The following is a 20,548-nucleotide window of genomic DNA, read 5'->3' as shown; positions in this document are numbered from 1 at the left end:
CAATCCCAAAACAACTGGAGCACCACTTGAACACCATTGGCATTGACAAATTCGCTATTAGTCAATTGCAAAAGGCGGCCTTACTAGGAACTGCTTCCATCCTGCGACGATATCTGTAATACCATCAAACATCCACATCTGCCTATCCCAGGTCCTTGGGAAGGACTTGATAGGTAGACAAAAATGCCAAATCCAGTCTGAACATCTGACTGACTGTGCGATGATCAATAATAATAATAATAATAATAATAATAATAATAATAATAATAATAATAGTTGGAAGGCACTATTTAGGTCTCAGGCAGACAGCTGGACTAGAAGACCTTCAGGGTCCCTTCCAACTCTATTATATAGAAATGGTCTTCAATCTTGGCAACTTTAAGACTTATGGACTTCAACTCCCAGAATTCTGGGAGCTGAAGTCCACAAGTCTTAAAGTTGCCAAGTTTAAAGACCCCTGTCACATAATAATAAGAGTTGGATATAATATAACATAACAGGTACAATCCCGTTTGAAAAGCCTCAACAAGTTTTAAATACAAGAAAGAGTTTCCAAAGTATTAATTAACTGTTTTAAAACCCACAGGAACTGCTTAGTAATGACTAGCTGGCTCTTGAAGACTGCTGGCTGAGAGCTGGAGTAAAGATACTCTCAGTACATTCAAACCAGCTTCTCAAGTACCCAAACGCACAAACATCTGGATGACACAAAGGAGTATCTTTCCACCCTAGATGATGGTCTAGAATTTTCTACTGCTACGACAAGGTAGACAAAATGATTCCAAAGCTGGTAAGAGCGATGGTGCTACTCTATGTCAGCCACTCCTAAACAAGCATGATGAAGTGGGCTTTAAATATGATTCCCAGAAGCTTCCAGCTGTCCGCTGTCGGCTATTTGAGATAAGATGTTGGTGTGGCATGACAAGATCTTTTTTTTTAATATCCTGCTACAGACAGGGGAATAACAATCAGTTAGTCCTCTTCACCACCCATTAATATAGAATAGAAAATAGGAATAAAGCTGGAAGGGACCTTGGAGGTCTTCCAGTCCAGCCCCCTGCTCAAGCAGGAGAACCTATACCGTCTCAGACAGGTGACTGTCCAGTCTCTTCTTTAAAATCTCCACTGATGAAGCATCTACAATGTCTGGAGGCAAGCTGTTCCACTGGTTAATTGTCCTGACTGTCAGGAAGTTTCTCCTTAATTCCAGGTTGCTTCTCTCTTTGATCAGCTTCCAACCGTTGTTTCTCATCTTGCCCTCTGGTGCTTTGGAGAATAGTTGGACCCCCTCTTCCTTGTGGCAGCCCCTCAAATACTGGAACGCTGCTATCACGTCTCCCCCATTTCTTCTTTTCTTTAGACTAGCCAAACCCAAGTCCTGCAGCCGTTCTTTGTATGTTTTAGCCTCCAGGCCTTGGATCATCTTATGTCTTTATTTACTTTACTTTTATTTACTTTACTTATTTATTTACTTTACTTATTTATTTACTTCTTAACTGGCCTACAGTGGTCCTTGGTGCTCTCTGAACTTGGCTGGTTTTTTTTATACGTTTCATTACCAAACTAGATAACTGCAACAGTGTTAAAGGGGGGAGGAGGAGGAGGAGGAGCAGAACTGTGGCGTCCTTAGCGCTCTCTGTGCTTGGTTTTCTTATAAATGTTTTATTATCCAAATAGGTAACATCCTAAATGCTAGATTACCACTAGATTACCATGGATGACATTACCTAGTTTGGTCATGAAACATCTGCAAGAAAACAACCAAGCTCAGAGCGCACCAGGGATCCTATAATCCTCCTCTTCCTCCCCACGTCCTTTTAGCATTGATAACATTACCTACTTGGGTAATGAAACGTCTGCAAGAAAAGCCCCGAGCTCAGAGACCACCAATGATCCCACAGTTGCCACTGTCCTCCTCCTCTTCCCTGCAAACCCCACTCCCTTCCAGTCCTGATGATGTTACCTAGCTTGGTAATGAAATGTCTGCAAGGAAACAACCGGGCTCAGAGAGCCTGCAGTTCAAACCTCAGCTACAAATATTCTCTTTTCACCTGGCAACCTGGAAAAACAAAAAAAACTTAAAAGCAGCAACCAACTTCAGAAATAGTGAAGGAAGTCCTTGGCCTACGACCACAACCGAGCCCCCAATTTTTTGTTGCTAAGTGAAAACGTTTAAGTAAATTTTGCCCTATTTTACAACCTTAAATGGTTAATGAATTACGGCAGTTAAGTTAGTCATACGGTTGTTAAGTGAATCTGACTTCCTCATTGATTTTGCTCATCCGAAGGTTCACAAAAGGAGATCACATGACACCGTCACACTGCAGCCGGCATAAATACGAACCAGCTGCCAAGCTGGTTTTTAGCACATGACCCTGGCAGTCATTAAGTGTGAAAACGGTCCTCAGTCACTTTTTTCAGTGCTACTGTAACTTTGAAGGGTCACTAAATTGACTGTTGTAAGGCAAGAACTGCTTGTATTCCCCAGCAACGACCCAGAGATCAATATCCATGATTAAAACTACCCATAATTATGTCTAGCTGCCAGACCCTGGAGCCCCAGTGCTCTTTCCAAAGACGCTCTTTCTGAAGACGCTCAGCTCCATTACCAGGAAACCACAGAAGGAAAAAAGACACCTCAAAACACAGCACAAAGGGCAGAGAGATCCTGAACACCAGCAAACGACACGTGCAGGACGGCCCGCCAGCCCAGCCTAAACCAAGATCCAAAGTGGGGCTAAGAGCCACTCCGATGAAACCCAATTATAACCCCCCACACACACACCCTGAAAAAGATGGCTTGGAGGACGCATTGCAGACCTCCCAGGCAGCCTTCCTTCACCCTCCCCATTCGCACAACCACTATCACACTGCCAACGAGTTGCAGCTTCCTTTCCTTTCCCCCTTCCCCCTCCCAGCTCTCCATCCAGATGCTGCAGAAGAGACCCCAGATCAGCCCTAGAAGAATGAATGAATGAATGGGGGGTGCAGGCAGGGGGACCCCCACCACCCACATAGGGAGGACCTTCAGATTCTGCACTATGACTCCCCACCACTAAGGAACCCCCGCCAACCAAGACTGGCCCCCCATATATCCAAATATTGGTGGTAGCACTAGCATCAGATCCTGCCCCACATGCTACATAGCATGGGAGAATCTAATGCTACCACCAATGTTTAGATATATTGGGGGGGGGTCCTTGGTGGTGGTGATGGAGTTAATGCAGAATTTGAGGGTCCTCCCTATGTGGGTGAGGGGGTCCCTCTGCCTGTTCCCCCATTACTTTAGATATGGGGGGTCTTGATACGGGGGTCTTTGGTAGTGAAGAGTCTTAATGCAGAATCTGAGGGTCCTCCCTATGTGGGGGGGTGACTGCTCCCCCATTAGATATATAGGGGAGGTTTGGAGGGGTCCTGGGTCCCCCCTCCCCACAATGCCCCCCCAACCAAACTTCCTAGGCGACAAGGTTGTGTCCCTCTCCCCCTTGTGGGGGGGGGAAATCTTCCCTCCCTCCCCAGCCCCGCCTGTCAGGGTCCCACCGCCCCCCCCTTTGGTGGGGGAGGGGTGAATACAGCGCAGCTAGAGGGCGCCAGGTTGGGGAAGGAGCACCGAAATGGGGGAGGGGAGCGAGGAAAGGCCCACCCCCCCCAAGGAGCCTCGCCTCAATGGGGGGAGGGGGCGGTGGCAAGAGCAGCACCCCCATTCACGGACCTCTCCCCTTCTCCCTCCATAGCTCTCCTCCCCCCCTTCCTGGAGGCTACACTGGCGGGGAGGGAGGGGGGAAGCGCCCATCACCCCCTTCCTCGCCGCCCCTCCGCCCAAGGGGGCTCGTTGGGATTGCAGGGGGGTCTCCCCTGCCCGGCTGTCCCCCCTCGGACCGTCCCTGCCTCGCCGTTACCTGAGCAGCCTCCGGGCGCCCGACCGTCCACCCGCCTCACCGGCCTCACACAGACAATATGGCGGCGGCACAAGGCTGGGCCGCCACCGCAGGGCCCAAAGCGAGGCTGGCCGGAAGCGGAAGCGACTCGTTTTCCTCCAACTTTCTCCTTCGCCTTTCCTCGCCTGGTCGTTCTAGCCCTCGCGCTCTATGCCTTCTCGTCTTTCCGCACTGAATTCTGGGAGGTGGAGTTTGTGGAGGGGCCCATTGCGGCCGCTTTATTGCCCCCTCGCTCTTTCTCTGGCCTGTCCGCGCATCTCACGGCATCGGGGACAGTCTGGCTGGGGATGATGGGCATCGGGGTTGTGAACAGAGGGCCTGCTCCGCTGGTTTTTCCGCAAACCAAAATTTTTGTCGTTGTGGACCCGAAGGGGCTTTTTTTTTTTTTTTTTTGGCCAAAAGACCACTCTAGACTTTCTTTCCTTGAAGACGTTTTGCTTCTTCAGTTTTGTGGTGGTTCTTCAACACAAAACAGATGCTCAGACTGTATATATATGTTTTTTTTATAATCACAAGTGCTTAATATTTTATCAGCAACATTGTCTTGGTTCTAAACATTTAACTTACTAACCCATTGAAAATGAAAAGAGAAAGAAGATTGGCTTTAGAACGGGTCTTCAAACTTGGCCCTTTGATGACTTGTGGACTTCAACACCCAGAATTCCTCAGCCAGTGTGCAGCCTGGCTAAGGAATTCTGGGAGTTGAAGTCCACAAGTCATCAAAGGGCCAAGTTTGAAGACCCCTGGTTTAGGACTACATACCTGTGAGGACCCACCCCACTTTGCATCTTAAGAAGACAGAACTCTTGGAATAATTCTTCCAACAGGAATCCTTTATTAAGAGAAAATGGTTGCAGGCATGCTAGACAGGACTTGGGGTTCAAGCTCTCCCATTCAAGGTTTTAAGGGGTTCCCCAGTAGTCCCACCCAATCAACCCCCCTTCCAGTGATAGTTTCAAGTATCACAATTCCATCCCCTTTCTTCTTCCGTCTGGATGGAGACTTCAGATAACTACATGAAAGGCAATTACTCTTCTTTGATATGTTAAAGCTTAGAGGCCACAATAAACACACATTCAGTCCTTTGAAGTGTGCTGAAGGAAGTGAGGGCCATAAAGCCCCTTTGCTCTCCCCCTTTTCTCCCTCTTATGGCAGAATCCAGAGAAGGCAGAATTGGGAGTTTCTATGTTTGATAATTAAAGATGAAATATAATTGGATTCTGACATCCGGCCCCTCTTAACAATAAGAGAGATCCACCTGAAAGAAAACACAAGTAAAAAATTTAGTTAGGCTTGTTAGGATACTCTGTGTGAAACTTCTTCAATAGCTTCGGGGCTCTGACGTGACGTTTATGGACCCACTCATTTTGTGAGGCAGGGAGGTGTTTCCAGGCAACTAGGTACTGAGTTGTTCCACGATATCTCCTAGAGTCAAGGATCTCTTTTATTTCGAAGTGTTGTTCCCCCTCCACCATGATTGGAGGTGGTGGGGGGGGGATTTTTGGCCGTAGAGGTGACTGATGCTCTCTTTTCAGCAAGCTGCAATGAAAAATTGGGTGTATTTGCCTGAGGTTTTTGGGTAATTCTAATTCTACTGTTACTGGATTTATGATCCTTTTAATTGGAAAAGGTCCTATATATTTTGGTCCAAGTTTTTTACAGGGCTGTAGGGACTTTAGGTATTTTGTAGATAAGTACACCATTTCTCCTATAATGAATGGTGTAGGCTCAACCCTTTTTTTATCGGCTTGTGCTTTGTATGCCCGCCTAGCTTCATCTAGTGATTTTCTGACTATTGGCCAGGTGTTTTGTAGGTTTTCCATCCATTCTTTCAGTGAAGGGATCGTTGGTTCTTTTGGGGTTAACTCTGGCATAGGGTTGAAACTTTGGCCGTTGGCTATTTGAAAAGGAGTGTAGCCTGTGCTGGAGTGGACTGCATTATTGTAGGCAACTTCTGCAAAAGGAAGTAAGTCCGTCCAATCACTCTGTTGGAAATTTAAAAAACATCTCAAATATTGCTCAAGTACCGACTGGCAGCGTTCCGCTTGTCCATCTGTCTGAGGGTGATGGCTAGATGTCAGTCCCTGAGTGGTCCCTAAGAGGGATAAAAATTCCTTCCAAAATGTAGACGTAAATTGCACTCCCCTATCAGAGATGATGCGTTGGGGTGCCCCGTGCAATCTGTAAATGTGCTGGATAAAAAGTTTTGCTAAGGCCTTTGCAGTGGGAATTTTTTGGCAAGGGATAAAGTGCACCTGTTTGGAAAATAGGTCCGTGACTGTCCAGATAACAGTATTCCCATTGCTTTCAGGCAATTCCACTATAAAATCCATGGCTATTTCCCTCCAGGGGGCTGAGGGACTTGCCACTGGTTGTAACAGCCCTGGCGATTTCCCTTGCAACCTCTTTGCTGATGCACAGGTTGGGCAGCTGGCAACATAACTTTCTATGTCCTTTTTTATTGATGGCCACCAAAATTGCCGTTTAATTAAGTGTAAAGTTTTTACAAATCCAAAATGCCCTGCTGATTTTGTGTCATGGCAAAGTTGCATGAAAGTTAGTCTTTGAGTTGTTGGTATATATAACTTTTCCCCTACCCAAGGCAATCCGTCTCTCATTGTGCACACATGTTTGTTTTTCTGGAACCAATCATCTGTTTCCAAACTTTTTCTGAATTCAATCCCAGTTTGGCTGTCCAGTTGTGGTTTTATTTTGGCTTGGGTTCTTGTGGTTACTGGCGCTGCCAGTTGTGATTCTGCCATTATTGGTCTAGAGTCTGTGGTTCGTGCGCTGTTATATTGGGGCATGCGAGATAGTGCATCTGCCAGGAAGTTCTTTCTTCCTGGTAAATGTTTGAGCTTAAATTGGAATTGGTGAAAATGCTGGGACCAGCGGGCTTGTTTGGGATTGAGTTTCCTGGGAGTTTTCAGGGCTTCTAAATTTTTGTGATCAGTCCATACCTGGAAGGGGATTTTGTTGCCTTCCAGGAACTGTCGCCACGTGAGTAATGCCCAACGTATCCCATAAGCCTCCTTCTCCCATACGGGCCAGCGCTGTTCTGTTTCCGTGAGTTTCTTAGATGTATATGCACAGGGTTGCAATACTGCATCATCATTTTCTTGTAATAGCACAGCCCCCACTGCCACATCACTTGCATCTGCCTGTATTATGAAGGGTTTGTCCATGTCTGGGTGCCTTAGTACTGGTTCGGCAGAAAAAAGTCTCTTTAGTCTCTCAAACGCTGCTTGGCACTCCATTGTCCATTTTAGTGGCTGGCTAGGTTTTACTGAGGATGTTCCCTTCGTTTTTAGTAAGTTAGTGAGGGGCAAGGCTATCTGTGCAAATGAGGGGATGAATTGGCGGTAAAAATTTGCAAAGCCCAGGAAACTTTGTAGTTGCTTTCTTGTGCGGGGTGGTGCCCATTCTAATACTGCTCTGACCTTCTCTGGGTCCATTTCAATGCCCTGTGGGGATATGCGATAGCCTAGGTAGTCTATCCTTTCCTGGTGGAATTCGCATTTTGAGAGTTTGGCATATAGGTGAGCGGCTCGCAGCTTCTTTAAAACCGCTCTGACAAGTTTGACGTGTTCTTCTTTTGTTTCGGTAAAGATAAGAATGTCGTCCAAGTAAACAAGGACCCCCTTAAACAGGTGCTCCCTTAGAACGTCATTGATTAATTGCATAAAGACTGCAGGGCCCCCTTGTAATCCAAATGGCAAGACTTTGAATTGATAGCACCCCATGGGGCAGTTAAATGCAGTCTTCCATTCGTCCCCTTCCTTGATTCTCACTCGATAGTAAGCTTCCCTTAAGTCTAGTTTAGAAAAAATTTTCCCTTTCGATAGGTGTGACAGCATGTCTTTCATGAGGGGCAGCGGGTATAGGTTGCTTTCACTGATTGTATTCAGGGCCCTATAATCCACGCATAAACGTAAGGAGCCATCCTTCTTCTCTCTAAAAAGGACCGGGGCAGCCACTTTAGGCTTGGCTGGCTCAATGAAACCTCTCTCCAGGTTTTTTTTTATAAATCTTTCCATTTCCTCCTTCTCCTTTGGGCTCATGGAGTATAATCTGGGCTTCGGGAGTTTTGCCCCAGGCTTGAATTCAATGGTACAGTCTGTGGGTCGGTGGGGGGGAAGCTCATTCGCCCTCTCCTCACTGAAGACTTCAGCAAGGTCCCTATATTCCTCTGGTATTTCTGTTAATCTTTTTTCCTCTCCTATGGATGCTTTTTCTATTCTTGATTCTGGTAGCCTCCCTTGGGGTTTTAAGTCCATAGGGTCCCCCTTCGGGAATTTGATTTCTGTCGTCCTCCAATTTACCCAGGGGTTCCTTTTTTTCAACCATTCCATCCCTAGAATCATTGGGCATTCCATACCTGGGGGCACCCACAAACGTTAAGTCCTTCCTCATGGTTGCCAGCGAGAGATGTATTGGCAAAGTGGCTATGGGTAGCTGCACCCCCCCTGCATATGGACCATACTAGCTGGCCAAATGAGATGTTGTTCCAGTCCTGATGGGATGCCCAGATCCCACTAGTGTTCGGGTAATGATTGGCAGCGGGTTACTAGCCAGAGTCATTAGGCTTCACCTTCACAGCTTACGGGCATGGGGGGATTAATATAGTCACTGTTTTGAAGATGGGTGGGATGCATCCACTTACCAGGGGTTCGCCCTCCGAGCTGTCATCTGAGGCATCCACCGGCCCTGTGGTGTAGGCTGGAGTCCTTTCCCTTTGGTGAGCAGAGGTGGGGGTTTCTGCAATTTCCATCATTCTCATGGCCGTTTCTTTTGGCTTAGCTGAATACTTTCCGGGTTTGTTGATTGGGGATCTGTCTGGGTTGTGCTGTGGGGCCTTTGAGCGGCATTCTACAGCTCGATGCCCTTCTCTTCCGCACTTGAAACATCTCATTTGCTTCTTGACTGTATCCGATGATTTCACCGGTTGGTGTGTCAGCTCAGGCGGGGGGCGGCTCCATTGTTTTCCTCGGCGATGCCTCTTCAATATGTCGATCTCTGCTTCCTCTGCCAAGACGGACCATTCCTCAAGTCGATGTGGGTCTCCTCGGGGCAGGCAAGCATCATATAGATCATAGTTTAGTCCGTCTTTGAAACGGCCAAGGAGGATGTCTTCTGGCCAATTCAGTTTGCTGGCAATGGCCCGGAATTCTTGTGTATAACTCAGCCACTGGGCGTTGGCCCTGCCTCATCGTTGTTAGTCTTTCACGGGCTTTGCGATCAGCCAGGGGGTCTTCAAATCGTCTTCTCAAAGAGGACATGAAACGGTTGAAGTTACTGAGTTCTGGGGCATTGGAGTCATGCAAGTTCACTACCCAATCCGCAGCTGGTCCATCCAGGGCAGATTGCACGATCCGGATGCGGGCTTTGTCGCTGGGAATATCCTGCCCATATTCCTCCATGTAGCGGAGGACTTGGGTTAGGAAAAACCCCAAGCGTGTTGGCTCCCCTTTGAATGTCACCTCCAACGGTTGACGTCTTGGAATGGATCGGTACCTCCGTTGTGGATGGTAGTGTCTTCCATCCAGATTGCCATCTGTGGTCCGTAGGGGGTGGGGACTACTGGATCAGTAGATGTCCCCAGGGTTGCAGGTTCCACGGTCCCCTCGGTGTCTCTCCCTTTGCGGCTCCAGGAGCTGGGGCGGCCGTAGGGCTCAGGATTCTCCTCTCTTAGGGAGCTGAGAGTTCTCTTCATCAGGTCAATAGCTTTCTCTAGCATCCAGTCTGAGTATGGTGCCCAGCTTTCTCCCTCTTCAATTGCGTGCAGAGATTTCTCCATCTCCTGCTTCCTTTCTGGTTGCTTGGTCCCCCGTCTCAGGGTCACCTTCTTGATTCCTTTCCCCACTCACTTTTCCTTTCCAACGCCCATCGAACAGCGAGGCTTGTGGTCCTGTGTCTCCACCACTTCTTCTCCTGAGGAAATCTGGCCTCTCGGATCCCAACATCTGGCAAGGTTCCAACTGGGTCAGCGGCTCTCTTTCCAGGGAGTTTTCCCCCTCTCTTGCTCCATTGTCTGACATGGTAAATTTTTGCAAAATCCCCCGGCAAGGGTCTTCCTTCCAGGTGGATTAATTTTGCAAGTCCTGTCTAATGTAAGGACCCACCCCACTTTGCATCTTAAGAAGACAGAACTCTTGGAATAATTCTTCCAACAGGAATCCTTTATTAAGAGAAAATGGTTGCAGGCATGCTAGACAGGACTTGGGGTTCAAGCTCTCCCATTCGGGTTTAAAGGGGTCCCCAGTATTCCCCCCCATCACCCCCCATTCACAGTGTAGTTTCATGTATCACAATTCCATCCCCTTTCTCTTCCGTCTGATGGATACTTCAGATAACTACATAAAGTCAATTACTCTTCTTTGATATGTTAAAGCTTAAGCAAAATAAACACACATCAGTCCTTTGAGCGTGTGCTGAGGAAGTGAGGGCCCTCAAGCCCCTTTGCTCTCCTCCCCTTTTCCCCTCTTATGGCAGAATCCAGAGAAGTCAGAATTGGGAGTTTCTATGTTTGATAATTAAAGATGAAATATAATTGGATTCTGACATCATACCTGTATTACATTCTTTATAAGGGGGGAAAAAGCAGAAATCTTATCCTTGTTCTACATTTAGTGATAATTACCTCTCTTCCATCCGCGGAGCCACAAAGCAGCCCACAAAAATCTGAACTAGGCCTCTGTCTGCTCTTTTTTTTCCAGAATGCTCCTTCAAGATTTCCTCAAAGTACTCATACCTGCCTTATATATTAGAACATGAGGCACTTTTTTTCAATGGCTAGAAAAATGAAGTAAAGAGAAAGAAATTTTAAAACATATTAGTAAGTTAAATGTTAGAACCCGGATTCAGCAATTTTGTGGTTGCTGTATTAAAAAGACATATGCCGCCTTATTCCCGACACTTATGGGAAGTTTATTATTTGTTTTGATTACTCATTAACAAATTTATATAGAGGTAGTCCTTGACTTACAACCGTTTGTTTAGCGACCGTTATAACAGCACTGAAAAAAGTGATTTATGACTTTTTCATACTTAACGATCATTAACAGCATCGCCAGGGTCACATGATCAAAATTCGGATGCTTGGCAACTGGCTCGTATTTATGACGGTGGCACTGTCCCCCTGGGATCACGCGATCCCCTTTTCCGTCCTGTCAAGCAAAGTCAAATGGGGAAGCCAGATTCACTTAACAACCGTGTTACTAACTTAACAACTGCAGCAATTCACTTCACAACTGTGGCAAGGAAGGTCATAAAGATGAGGCAAAACCCAGAAATTTTGGTTGTAAATTGAGGACTACCTGAATAAACAACAACAAGTTTTTTAAAAGTGGCATGGATGGAAATGAAGTACAGCACACACACAATCAGAAAGAGAAAAACACACACGCTCTGCCTGGACAAATCTCTGAACTTTTCTAAATAATAAGAATAAGAATGTTGGAAGGGACCTTGGAGGTCATCTAGTCCAACCCCCTGCTCAGGCAGGAAACCCTATACCATTTCAGACAAATGGCTGTCCAATCTCTTCTTAAAAACTTCCAGTGTTGGAGCACCCACAGCTTCTGGAGGCACGGTGTTCCACTGATTAATTGTTCTCACTGTCAGGAAGTTTCTCCTTAGTTCTAGCTTGCTTCTCTCCTTGATGAGTTTCCATCCGTTGCTTCTTGTCCTGCCTTCAGTGGTGGTTTGCATTGCCTGCTTCCTGGGGCTGAGTAAGCCTACCTTAAAGTCACAAAGCGTGCCACGTAGAGTAACATTTGCAGATCCAGTAAGCAAATCCACTAGAGGGCATTTTAGCTCTGCCCATGCTCCTTACCTTAGCCACATTACATTCTCAGCCAATGGTAATTAAACAAACCCGCTGCAATGCATGTTATACAATGCAGATTTATACAATGCAGAACTAATTTCTGGTGCTAAATAAAAATGCTGTGTTGGCAATTGTGTGGACTTCAAACTCAACCAAAAACACACTTCTGTTAGAAAAACACACATTTCTCTACACCGTTCAACTAATGTAGAGAAGAGCAGCAAAGATAGTTAGGGGACTGAAGGCAAAAGTATACTAAAGCATGACAATTGCGGGAATTGGGTTTGTTGAAGTCAGTGGAAAGAAGGACTAGGGGAGACATGATAGAATAGAATAGAATAGAGTAGAGTAGAGTAGAGTAGAGTAGAGTAGAGTAGAGTAGAATAGAATAGAATAGAATAGAATAGAATAGAATCTGGAAGGGACATTGGAGGTCTTCTAGTCCAGCCCCCTGCTCAAGCAGGAGAACCTATACCATCTCAGACAAGTGATTGTCTATAGCCTCTTCTTTAAAACCTCCAGTGATGGAGCACCCACGATTTCTGGTGGCAAGCTGTTCCAATGGTTAATTGTCCTCACTGTCAGGAAGTTTCTCCTTAGTTCCAGGTTGCTTCTCTCTTTAATCAGTTTCCAACCATTGTTTCTCATCCTTCCCTCTGGTACTTTGGAGAATAGTTGATCCCCTTTTCTTTGTGGCAGCCCCTCAAATATTGGAAGATTGCTATCATGTCTCCCCTGTTTCTTCTTTTCTTTAGACTAGCCAATCCCAAGTCCCGCAGCCGTTCTTCGTATGTTTTAGTCTCCAAGCCTTGGATCATCTTAGTTGCTCTTCTCTGAATTTTTTCCAAACTCTCAACATCTTTTTTGTGATATGGTGACCAAAATTGGCTGCAGTATTCCTTGTGTGGTCTCATTAGGGTTTTATAAAGCGGTACTAATACTTTGTGTGATCTTGAGTCTGTGCCTCTGTTTATACAACCCAGGATTGTATTAGCTTTTTTGGCTGCGGCTGCACACAGCTGGCTCATGGTCAAGTGATCATCCACTAGATCTCCAAGGTCCCTTTCACAAGGTCTTCCAATATCCGAGGGCTGCCATAAAGAAGAGGCAGTCAAGCTCTTCTCCAAAGCGCCTGAAGGCAGGACAAGAAGCAACGGATGGAAACTCATCAAGGAGAGAAGCAACTTGGAATTAAGGGGAAACTTCTTGACATTGAGAACAATTAACAGCTTGCCTTGAGAGGTTGTGAATCTCCAATACTGGAAGTTGGCTTAGGACTACATACCTGTATTACATTCTTTATGAGGGGAAAAAAAGCAGAAATCTTACCCTTCTTCTACACTGAGTGATAATTACCCTCTTCCAGCCGCAGAGTCACAAAGCAGCCAACAAAAATCTGAACTAGGCCTCTATCTACTCTTTTTTTCCAGAATGTTCCTTCAAGATTTCCTCAAAATACTCATACCTGCCTTATATATTCTATAGAACAGGGGTCTTCAAACTTGGCCCTTTTATGACTGGTGGACTTCAACTCACAGAATTCCTCAGCCAGGCGTGCCTGGCTGAGGAATTCTGGGAGTTGAAGTCCACAAATCATAAAAGGGCCAAGTTGGAAGACCCCTGCACGCTGGCTGAGGAATTCTGGGAGTTGAAGTCCACAAATCATAAAAGGGCCAAGTTGGAAGACCCCTGCACGCTGGCTGAGGAATTCTGGGAGTTGAAGTCCACAAATCATAAAAGGGCCAAGTTGGAAGACCCCTGCACGCTGGCTGAGGAATTCTGGGAGTTGAAGTCCACAAATCATAAAAGGGCCAAGTTGGAAGACCCCTGCACGCTGGCTGAGGAATTCTGGGAGTTGAAGTCCACAAATCATAAAAGGGCCAAGTTGGAAGACCCCTGCACGCTGGCTGAGGAATTCTGGGAGTTGAAGTCCACAAATCATAAAAGGGCCAAGTTGGAAGACCCCTGCACGCTGGCTGAGGAATTCTGGGAGTTGAAGTCCACAAATCATAAAAGGGCCAAGTTGGAAGACCCCTGCACGCTGGCTGAGGAATTCTGGGAGTTGAAGTCCACAAATCATAAAAGGGCCACGTTGGAAGACCCCTGCACGCTGGCTGAGGAATTCTGGGAGTTGAAGTCCACGAGTCATGAAAGGGCCAAGTTTGAACACTCCTGGTTTAGGACTACATATCTGCATTACATTCTTTATGAGGGGGAAAAAAGCAGAAATCTTACCCTTGTTCTACATTTAGTTATAATTACCTACCTTCCAGCTGCGGAGCCACAAAGGCAACAAAAATCTGAACTAGACCTCTATCTACTCTTTTTTTCCAGAATGTTCCTTCAAGATTTCCTCAAAATACTCATACCTGCCTTATATATTCTATAGAACAAGGGTCTTCAAACTTGGCCCTTTTATGACTGGTGGACTTCAACTCCCAGAATTCCTCAGCCAGGAAGACCCCTACTGTATAGCAAACAATGCCCTATATAGCAAACTGTGGTTTTCACTTGACAACTGCAGCCTTCACTTTATGACCGCTGGGCTCACTTAACAACCACCATATTATCTCAATGACCATTGCAAAAAAAGGTCATAAAATAGGATAGGGTTACACAGTTAACCAGCTTAGCGACAGTAATAACTCACTATGATAATTCCGGACTTACTGTAAATTTAGCATGGACAGTTTTAACTGAGCACTGAGCCATATTGACTGAGGTTAAAAGCTAGTTAAGAACAAGTTTTCCACTTAACAGAATAACAGAGTTGGAGGTCTTCTAGTCCAGCCCCCTGCTAGAGCAGGAAAGATAGGCAACATAAAAGATAGATAGAGAGATGATTGATAGATAGATAGATAGATAGATAGATAGATAGATAGATAGATAGACAGACAGACTGAGATAGATAGATAGATAGATAGATAGACCGACTGAGATAGATAGTTAGATAGATAGATAGATAGATAGATAGACTGAGATAGATAGATAGATAGATAGATAGATAGATAGATAGATAGATAGATAGATAGATAGACAGAGACTGAGATAGATAGATAGATAGATAGATAGATAGATAGATAGATAGATAGATAGATAGATAGATAGGCAGGCAGGCAGGCAGACAGACAGATATAGATGTATAGAAGGTAAGTGAAATAGATAGACAGATAGACAGACAGACGGATAGAAGGTAAGTGAGATAGATAGATAGATAGATAGATAGATAAATAGATAGATAGATAGATAGATAGATAGATAGATAGATAGAGATAGATAGACAGATAGAGGGTAAAGTGAGATGGCTAGATAGACAGATGGATCAATAGATGGATGGATGGATGGATAGATAGATAGATAGATAGGTAGGTAGATAGATAATGGATGGATGGATGGATGGATAGATAGACAGACAGACAAATAAATAAATAAATAAACGATAGAGGGTAGATAAGTGAGATGGATAGATAGACAGATGGATAAATAGATGTATAAATAGATAAATAGATAGACAGATAGATAATATAGAATTACATATTTGGAAGGGACCTTGGAGGTCATCTAGTTCAACCCCCTGTGAGTTGAGGAAACCCAATCCCTTTTTACAAAGTTCCAGTGTTGGAGCATTCAAAACTTCTGGAGGCAGGTTGTTCCAGTGGTTAACTGTCCTCACTGTCGGGAAGTTTCTCCTTAGTTCCAGGTTGCTTCTCTCCTTAATCCATTTCCATCCGTCGCTTCTTCTTCTGCCTTCAGGCGCTTTGGAGAACAGGCTGACAATCAAACTCAGAGAGCACCAAGGACCCCTCAGGCTTATGACCACAATTGAGCCCAAAATTTCTGTCGCGACGTGAAACATTTCTTCAATGAATTCTTGACCCACTTACGACTTTTCTTACCGCCGTCGTTAAGTAAATCGGGGGCCGTTGTTACATTAGCCACGTGGTTATTAAGCAAATCTCACTTCCCCACTGATTTTGCTCATCAGGAGGTCTCAAAAGGAGGATGACATGACCCCAAGACACTGCAACCGTCGTAAATATGAATCAGTTGCCAAGAATCTAAATTTTGAGCATGGGGACCCTGCAACGGTCGCAAGTGTGAAAAACGGTCCTAAAGTTGCTTTTTTCGATCCTGCTGTAACTGACAACAGTCCCTAAATCAGCGGTTCTCAACCTGTGGGTTGGGACCCCATTTGGGGTCGAACGACCATTTCATGGGGGTCGCCAAACAACGCAGTCCGCCATTTTTTCCCCCTTTTCCTTAGCTGTGCTACTCCCTTTTATTCTATTGGCTTTTGAAAGCCAATAGAATAGACTCTCTTGAATAGAGTCTAATTCTATTGGCTTTCAAAAGCCAATAGGAATTGTCCAGGCTGTCTCTGCCCTGCTGAGCCCGCCTAAAATCCCCTTCTGCAAACGGTGCTGCACCAGTTGAGTAGTCCTCGACTTACGACCGGTTGAGTAGTCCTCGACTTACGACCGGTTGGGGGTTGCGGCATTAAAAAGGTTGAGAACCACTGCCCTAAACGAACTGTGGTGAGTTGAGGACTACCTGTAACAGAGGGGTTGAACTAGAAGACCTTGCGGGTCCCTTCCAGCTCTGGGATTCTGTTCTTCCAAAGGTAGCACGCGTGACTCCGACGCCCTTCCTGGCAGAATCGAAGGTAATCTTAGACAATAAAGAGGAAATAAAACGGCAAGCCTCTTGGCCCCGGACAACCACCTTGGAGAAGTCGGATGGAAAAGCTGAGTTGCTTTCACCTTGTTTTCCAGGCTCGCCCACCCTCTGACGGCAGCGCCTGCTTCCCTGGCCCGGTCAGGGGTCAACGCTTTGGGTAAAGGAGCAGATATTCTCTGGCGAGCGTGGCCCATGATTTTCTCGGCTCCATCTTCCTTGCATTGTGTGGTTCCAAGTCATTGAGGAAACTTTGCGGGCCTTTCGGCTACCAAGTGGCCCCCAGGGGGAAGCCCAGCCCCCTTCCCCCCATTGTCAGAATCCTGGCTATATCCTTGCTCTAAAAATAGGCCGCCTTATCAAGCCATTGTTTGGACACCTCCAGCAAAGAGGTTTGGCATGGAGAAAGATGAGGGCCTGGGAGCCACGGAGAATTCTTCGAGGGAATTCTTCATAACAAAGCCCCTTCCAGACTGATGGCATCGGATGGGAACTCATCAAGGAGAGAAGCAACCTGGAACTAAAGAGAAACTTCCTGACAGGGAGAACAATTAACCAGTGTAACAACCTGCCTCCAGAAGCTCTGAATTCTCCAACACTGGAAGTCTTTAAGAAGAGACTGGACCGCCATTTGTCTGAAATGGTATAGGGTTTCCTGCTTGAGCAGGGGGTTGGACTAGAAGACCTCCAAGGTCCCTTCCAGCTCCTATCCTATCCTATCCTATCCTATCCTATCCTATCCTATCCTATCCTATCCTATTCTATTCTTCTCCAAAGCGCCTGAAGGCAGGACAAGAAGCAACGGATGGAAACTAACCAAGGAGAGAAGCAACCTGGAAGTAAGGAGAAAGTTCCTCACAGTGAAGACAATTAACCAGTGGAACAATCTGCCTCCAGAAGCGGTGAATGCTCCAACATTGGAAGTCTTTAAGAAGAGACTGGACAGCCATTTGTCCGAAATGGGATAGGGTTTCCTGCTTGAGCAGGGGGTTGGACTAGAAGACCTCCAAGGTCCCTTCCAACTCTGTTGCTCTGTCTCCTATTCTGGATAACTGAGAATCTCCATAGACCTCCATCATTGGGGGTTTTCAATAAGAGGCAGGACAACCATTTGTCTGAAATGCTATAGGGTCTCCTGTTTGAACAGGGGTTGGACTAGAAGACCTCCAAGGTCCCTTCCAGCTCCAATATTCTGTTATTTTGTTACTCCCTGGGATAGTAGCTCAGAGGGTTCTCAGGCAGCCTTAATCAGAGTCCCCATCTTGGATCCTGGATTGTACGTTTGGTGAGCAGTCTGGAAGCAGATTTCCTTGTTTGCCTGAGCTATCTTGCTCTCAGGAAATTTCTTCTTATTTCTAGGTTGGATCTGCCTTGGACAAGCTTCCACCCATTACCTCTTGTCCTGCCCCAGGTGCTTTGGAGCCAAAGTCAGTTCCCTCTTCTCTGTGCAGCCCCGCAAATATTGGAAGACAGTTATCATTTCCTGTCTAGTGCTTCTCTTTGTTAGACTAAACCAGGGATAGGCAACCTTGGCCCTTTTATGACTCGTGGACTTCAACTCCCAGAATTCCTGAGCCAGCATGGGGGAACTATGGCCCCTTCATGGCTTGTGAACTTCAACTCCCAGAATTCCTGAGCCAATATGGAACTATGGCCCCTTCATGACTTATGGACTTCAACTCCCAGAATTCCTCAGCCAGCATGGAACTATGGCCCCTTCATGGCTTGTGGACTTCAACTCCCAGAATTCCTCAGCCGGCTCAGCTTGGAACCCTCTCCCTTTCCCCTCAGCATGGTTGGCTCAGGAATTCTGGGAGTTGAAGTCCACGAGTCATAAAAGGGCCAAGTTTGAAGACCCCTGGTTTAGGAACTACATACCTGTATTACATTCTTTATGAGGGGAAAAAAAGCAGAAATCTTACCCTTATTCTACATTTAGTGATAATTACCTCTCTTCCAGCTGCAGAGCCACAAAGCAGCCAACAAAAATCTGAACTAGGCCTCTATCTACTATTTTTTTTCCAGAATATTCCTTCAAGATTTCCTCAAAATACTCATACCTGCTTTATATATTCTACAGAGCAGGGATCTTCAAACTTGGCCCCCTCATGACTCGTGGACTTCATCTCCCAGAATTCCTGAGCCAGCCTGGCTCAGCTTGGAAACCTCTCCCTTTCCCCTCAGCGTGCCTGGCTCAGGAATTCTGGGAGTTGAAGTCCACGAGTTATAAAAGAGCCAAGGCTGCCTAGCCCTGGGCTAGACTTATCCAGTTCCCTCCATCATTGATCAGTTATTTAGCCTGCAGACTCCAGATCATCTTTGTTGCTCTTTGCACACTTTTCAGGGTCTCAGCATCGTTTTTATATCCTGGGGACCAGGACTGTGCAGTATAAAACAGTGGTAACACTTCACGTGATTTTGATTCTGTCCTGCTGTTAATGCAGCCTAGCACTGTGTTGGCTTTTTTGGCAGCTGCAGCACATGGCTGGCTCCTATTTAATAATAATAATAATAGAATAGAGCTGGAAGGGACCTTGGAGATCTTCTAGTCCAGCCCCCTGCTCAAGCAGGAGAACCTATACCATCTCAGACAAGTGACTGTCTAGCCCAGGGGTAGGCAACCTTGGCTCTTTTATGGCTCGTGGACTTCAACTCCCAGAATTCCTCAGCCAGCTTAGCTGGCTCAGGAATTCTGGGAGTTGAAGTCCACAAGTCATAAAAGAGCCAAGGTTGCCTACCCCTGGTCTAGCCTCTTCTTAAAAATCTCCAGTGATGGAGCGCCTACGATTTCTGGATTCAAGCTGTTCCACTGGCTAATTGTCCTCACTGTCAGGAAGTTTCTCCTTAATTCTAGGTTGCTTCTCTCTTTGATCATTGTCCAACCATTGTTTCTTGTTCTTCCCTCTGGTGCTCTGGAGAATAACGGGACCCCCCTCTTCTTTGTGGCAGCCCCTCAGATGCCGGAACACTGCTATCATGTCGCCCCTGTTTCTTCTTTTCTTTCGACTAGCCAAACCCAAGTCCTGCAGCCGTTCTTCATATTTAAGTGATTGCCCACTAGGATTCCAAGATCCCTCTCACAGTTACTACTACTGAGCAAGGTACCACCTATATGCCATACCTGTGCATTTGGTTTTTTTTTTCTTGCCTAAATGTAGAACCTTACTTTTCTCTACACTGAATTTCATTTTAGATAGGTAGATAGATTCCTTCGGGGTCTTGAGCCTAAAGTATTAGCAATTCCCCCCAGCTTGGGGTCACACGCAAATTTGATTTATTCCTTCTATCCCTTGGATGGTGATTTCCTGCTGGCCCTTGGGATACACTTTCTTGCCTCTGTTTGAAATTCCCAGCAGAATACACCAGAGCATCCGTGAAACAGCCTGTCTTGTGATCAGACTTCCCCGCTAAGTAGACACCTTTCACAAAGCACTTGAGACCACTCGGAATTCTTCTACCAGTTGTTATTTTCATACTTACGGTTGATTGTGCTTGTCTCATACATGTAGCAGCTACTGATGTTTCCTTGGATAAATAGCTGTTGTGAGTCTGTTGGATTCAATGTGGAGGGAGGAGGGAGGGAAGGAGGAAGGAAGGGAGAGAGGGAGGAAGGAAGGAAGGAAGGAAGGAAGGAAGGAAGGAAGGAAGGAAGGAAGGAAGGAAGGAAGATAGGAGAAAGAGGAAGGGAGGGAGGGAGGAAGGAAGGAAGAAAGAAGAAAAGAAGGAAAAATGAAAGAATGAAAGACAGAGGGAGGAGAAAGGAAGGAAGGAAGGGAGGAAGGGAGGGAGGAAGGAAGGAAGATCTTGATGAGGAAGAAAGGTTGGTCGATGGATGGATGGGTGGAAGGAAGGAAGGAAAGGAGGGAGGAAGGAAGGAAGGAAGGAAGGGAGGGAGGGAGGAGGAGGAGGAGGAGGAGGAGGAGACTAAAACATACGAAGAACGGTTGCAGGATTTGAGTATGGCCAGTCTAGAGAAAAGAAGGACCAGGGGTGACATCATAACAATATTCCAGTATTTGAGGGGCTGCCACAAAGAGGAGGGGGTCCACCTGTCCTCCGAGGCACCATAAGGCAAGACAAGAAACAAAGGATGGAAACTAATCAGGGC

At 46.1% G+C, this 20,548-nt stretch overlaps 1 protein-coding gene across 1 annotated transcript in view; it reads right to left on the bottom strand.

Annotated features, from left to right (window-relative positions):
- CSNK2A1 (casein kinase 2 alpha 1) overlaps positions 1-4,033 on the bottom strand; it is a 51,984-nt gene extending 47,951 nt beyond the window's left edge. Inside the window, exon 1 of the mRNA XM_039355735.1 lies at positions 3,900-4,033. The gene's annotated coding sequence lies outside the window, so the exon portion shown is untranslated. The remainder of the gene's footprint in view (positions 1-3,899) is intronic.
- Between the last annotated feature and the right edge of the window lie 16,515 nt (positions 4,034-20,548).

The sequence above is a fragment of the Crotalus tigris genome, unplaced genomic scaffold, assembly GCF_016545835.1.
Source record: "Crotalus tigris isolate CLP2741 ecotype Arizona unplaced genomic scaffold, ASM1654583v1 scf7180000018755.946041584:351173, whole genome shotgun sequence".
Lineage (NCBI taxonomy): Eukaryota > Metazoa > Chordata > Lepidosauria > Squamata > Viperidae > Crotalus > Crotalus tigris.
The sequence above is the reverse complement of the archived record's forward strand: the minus strand, read 5'-3'. Positions and strand labels throughout refer to the sequence as shown.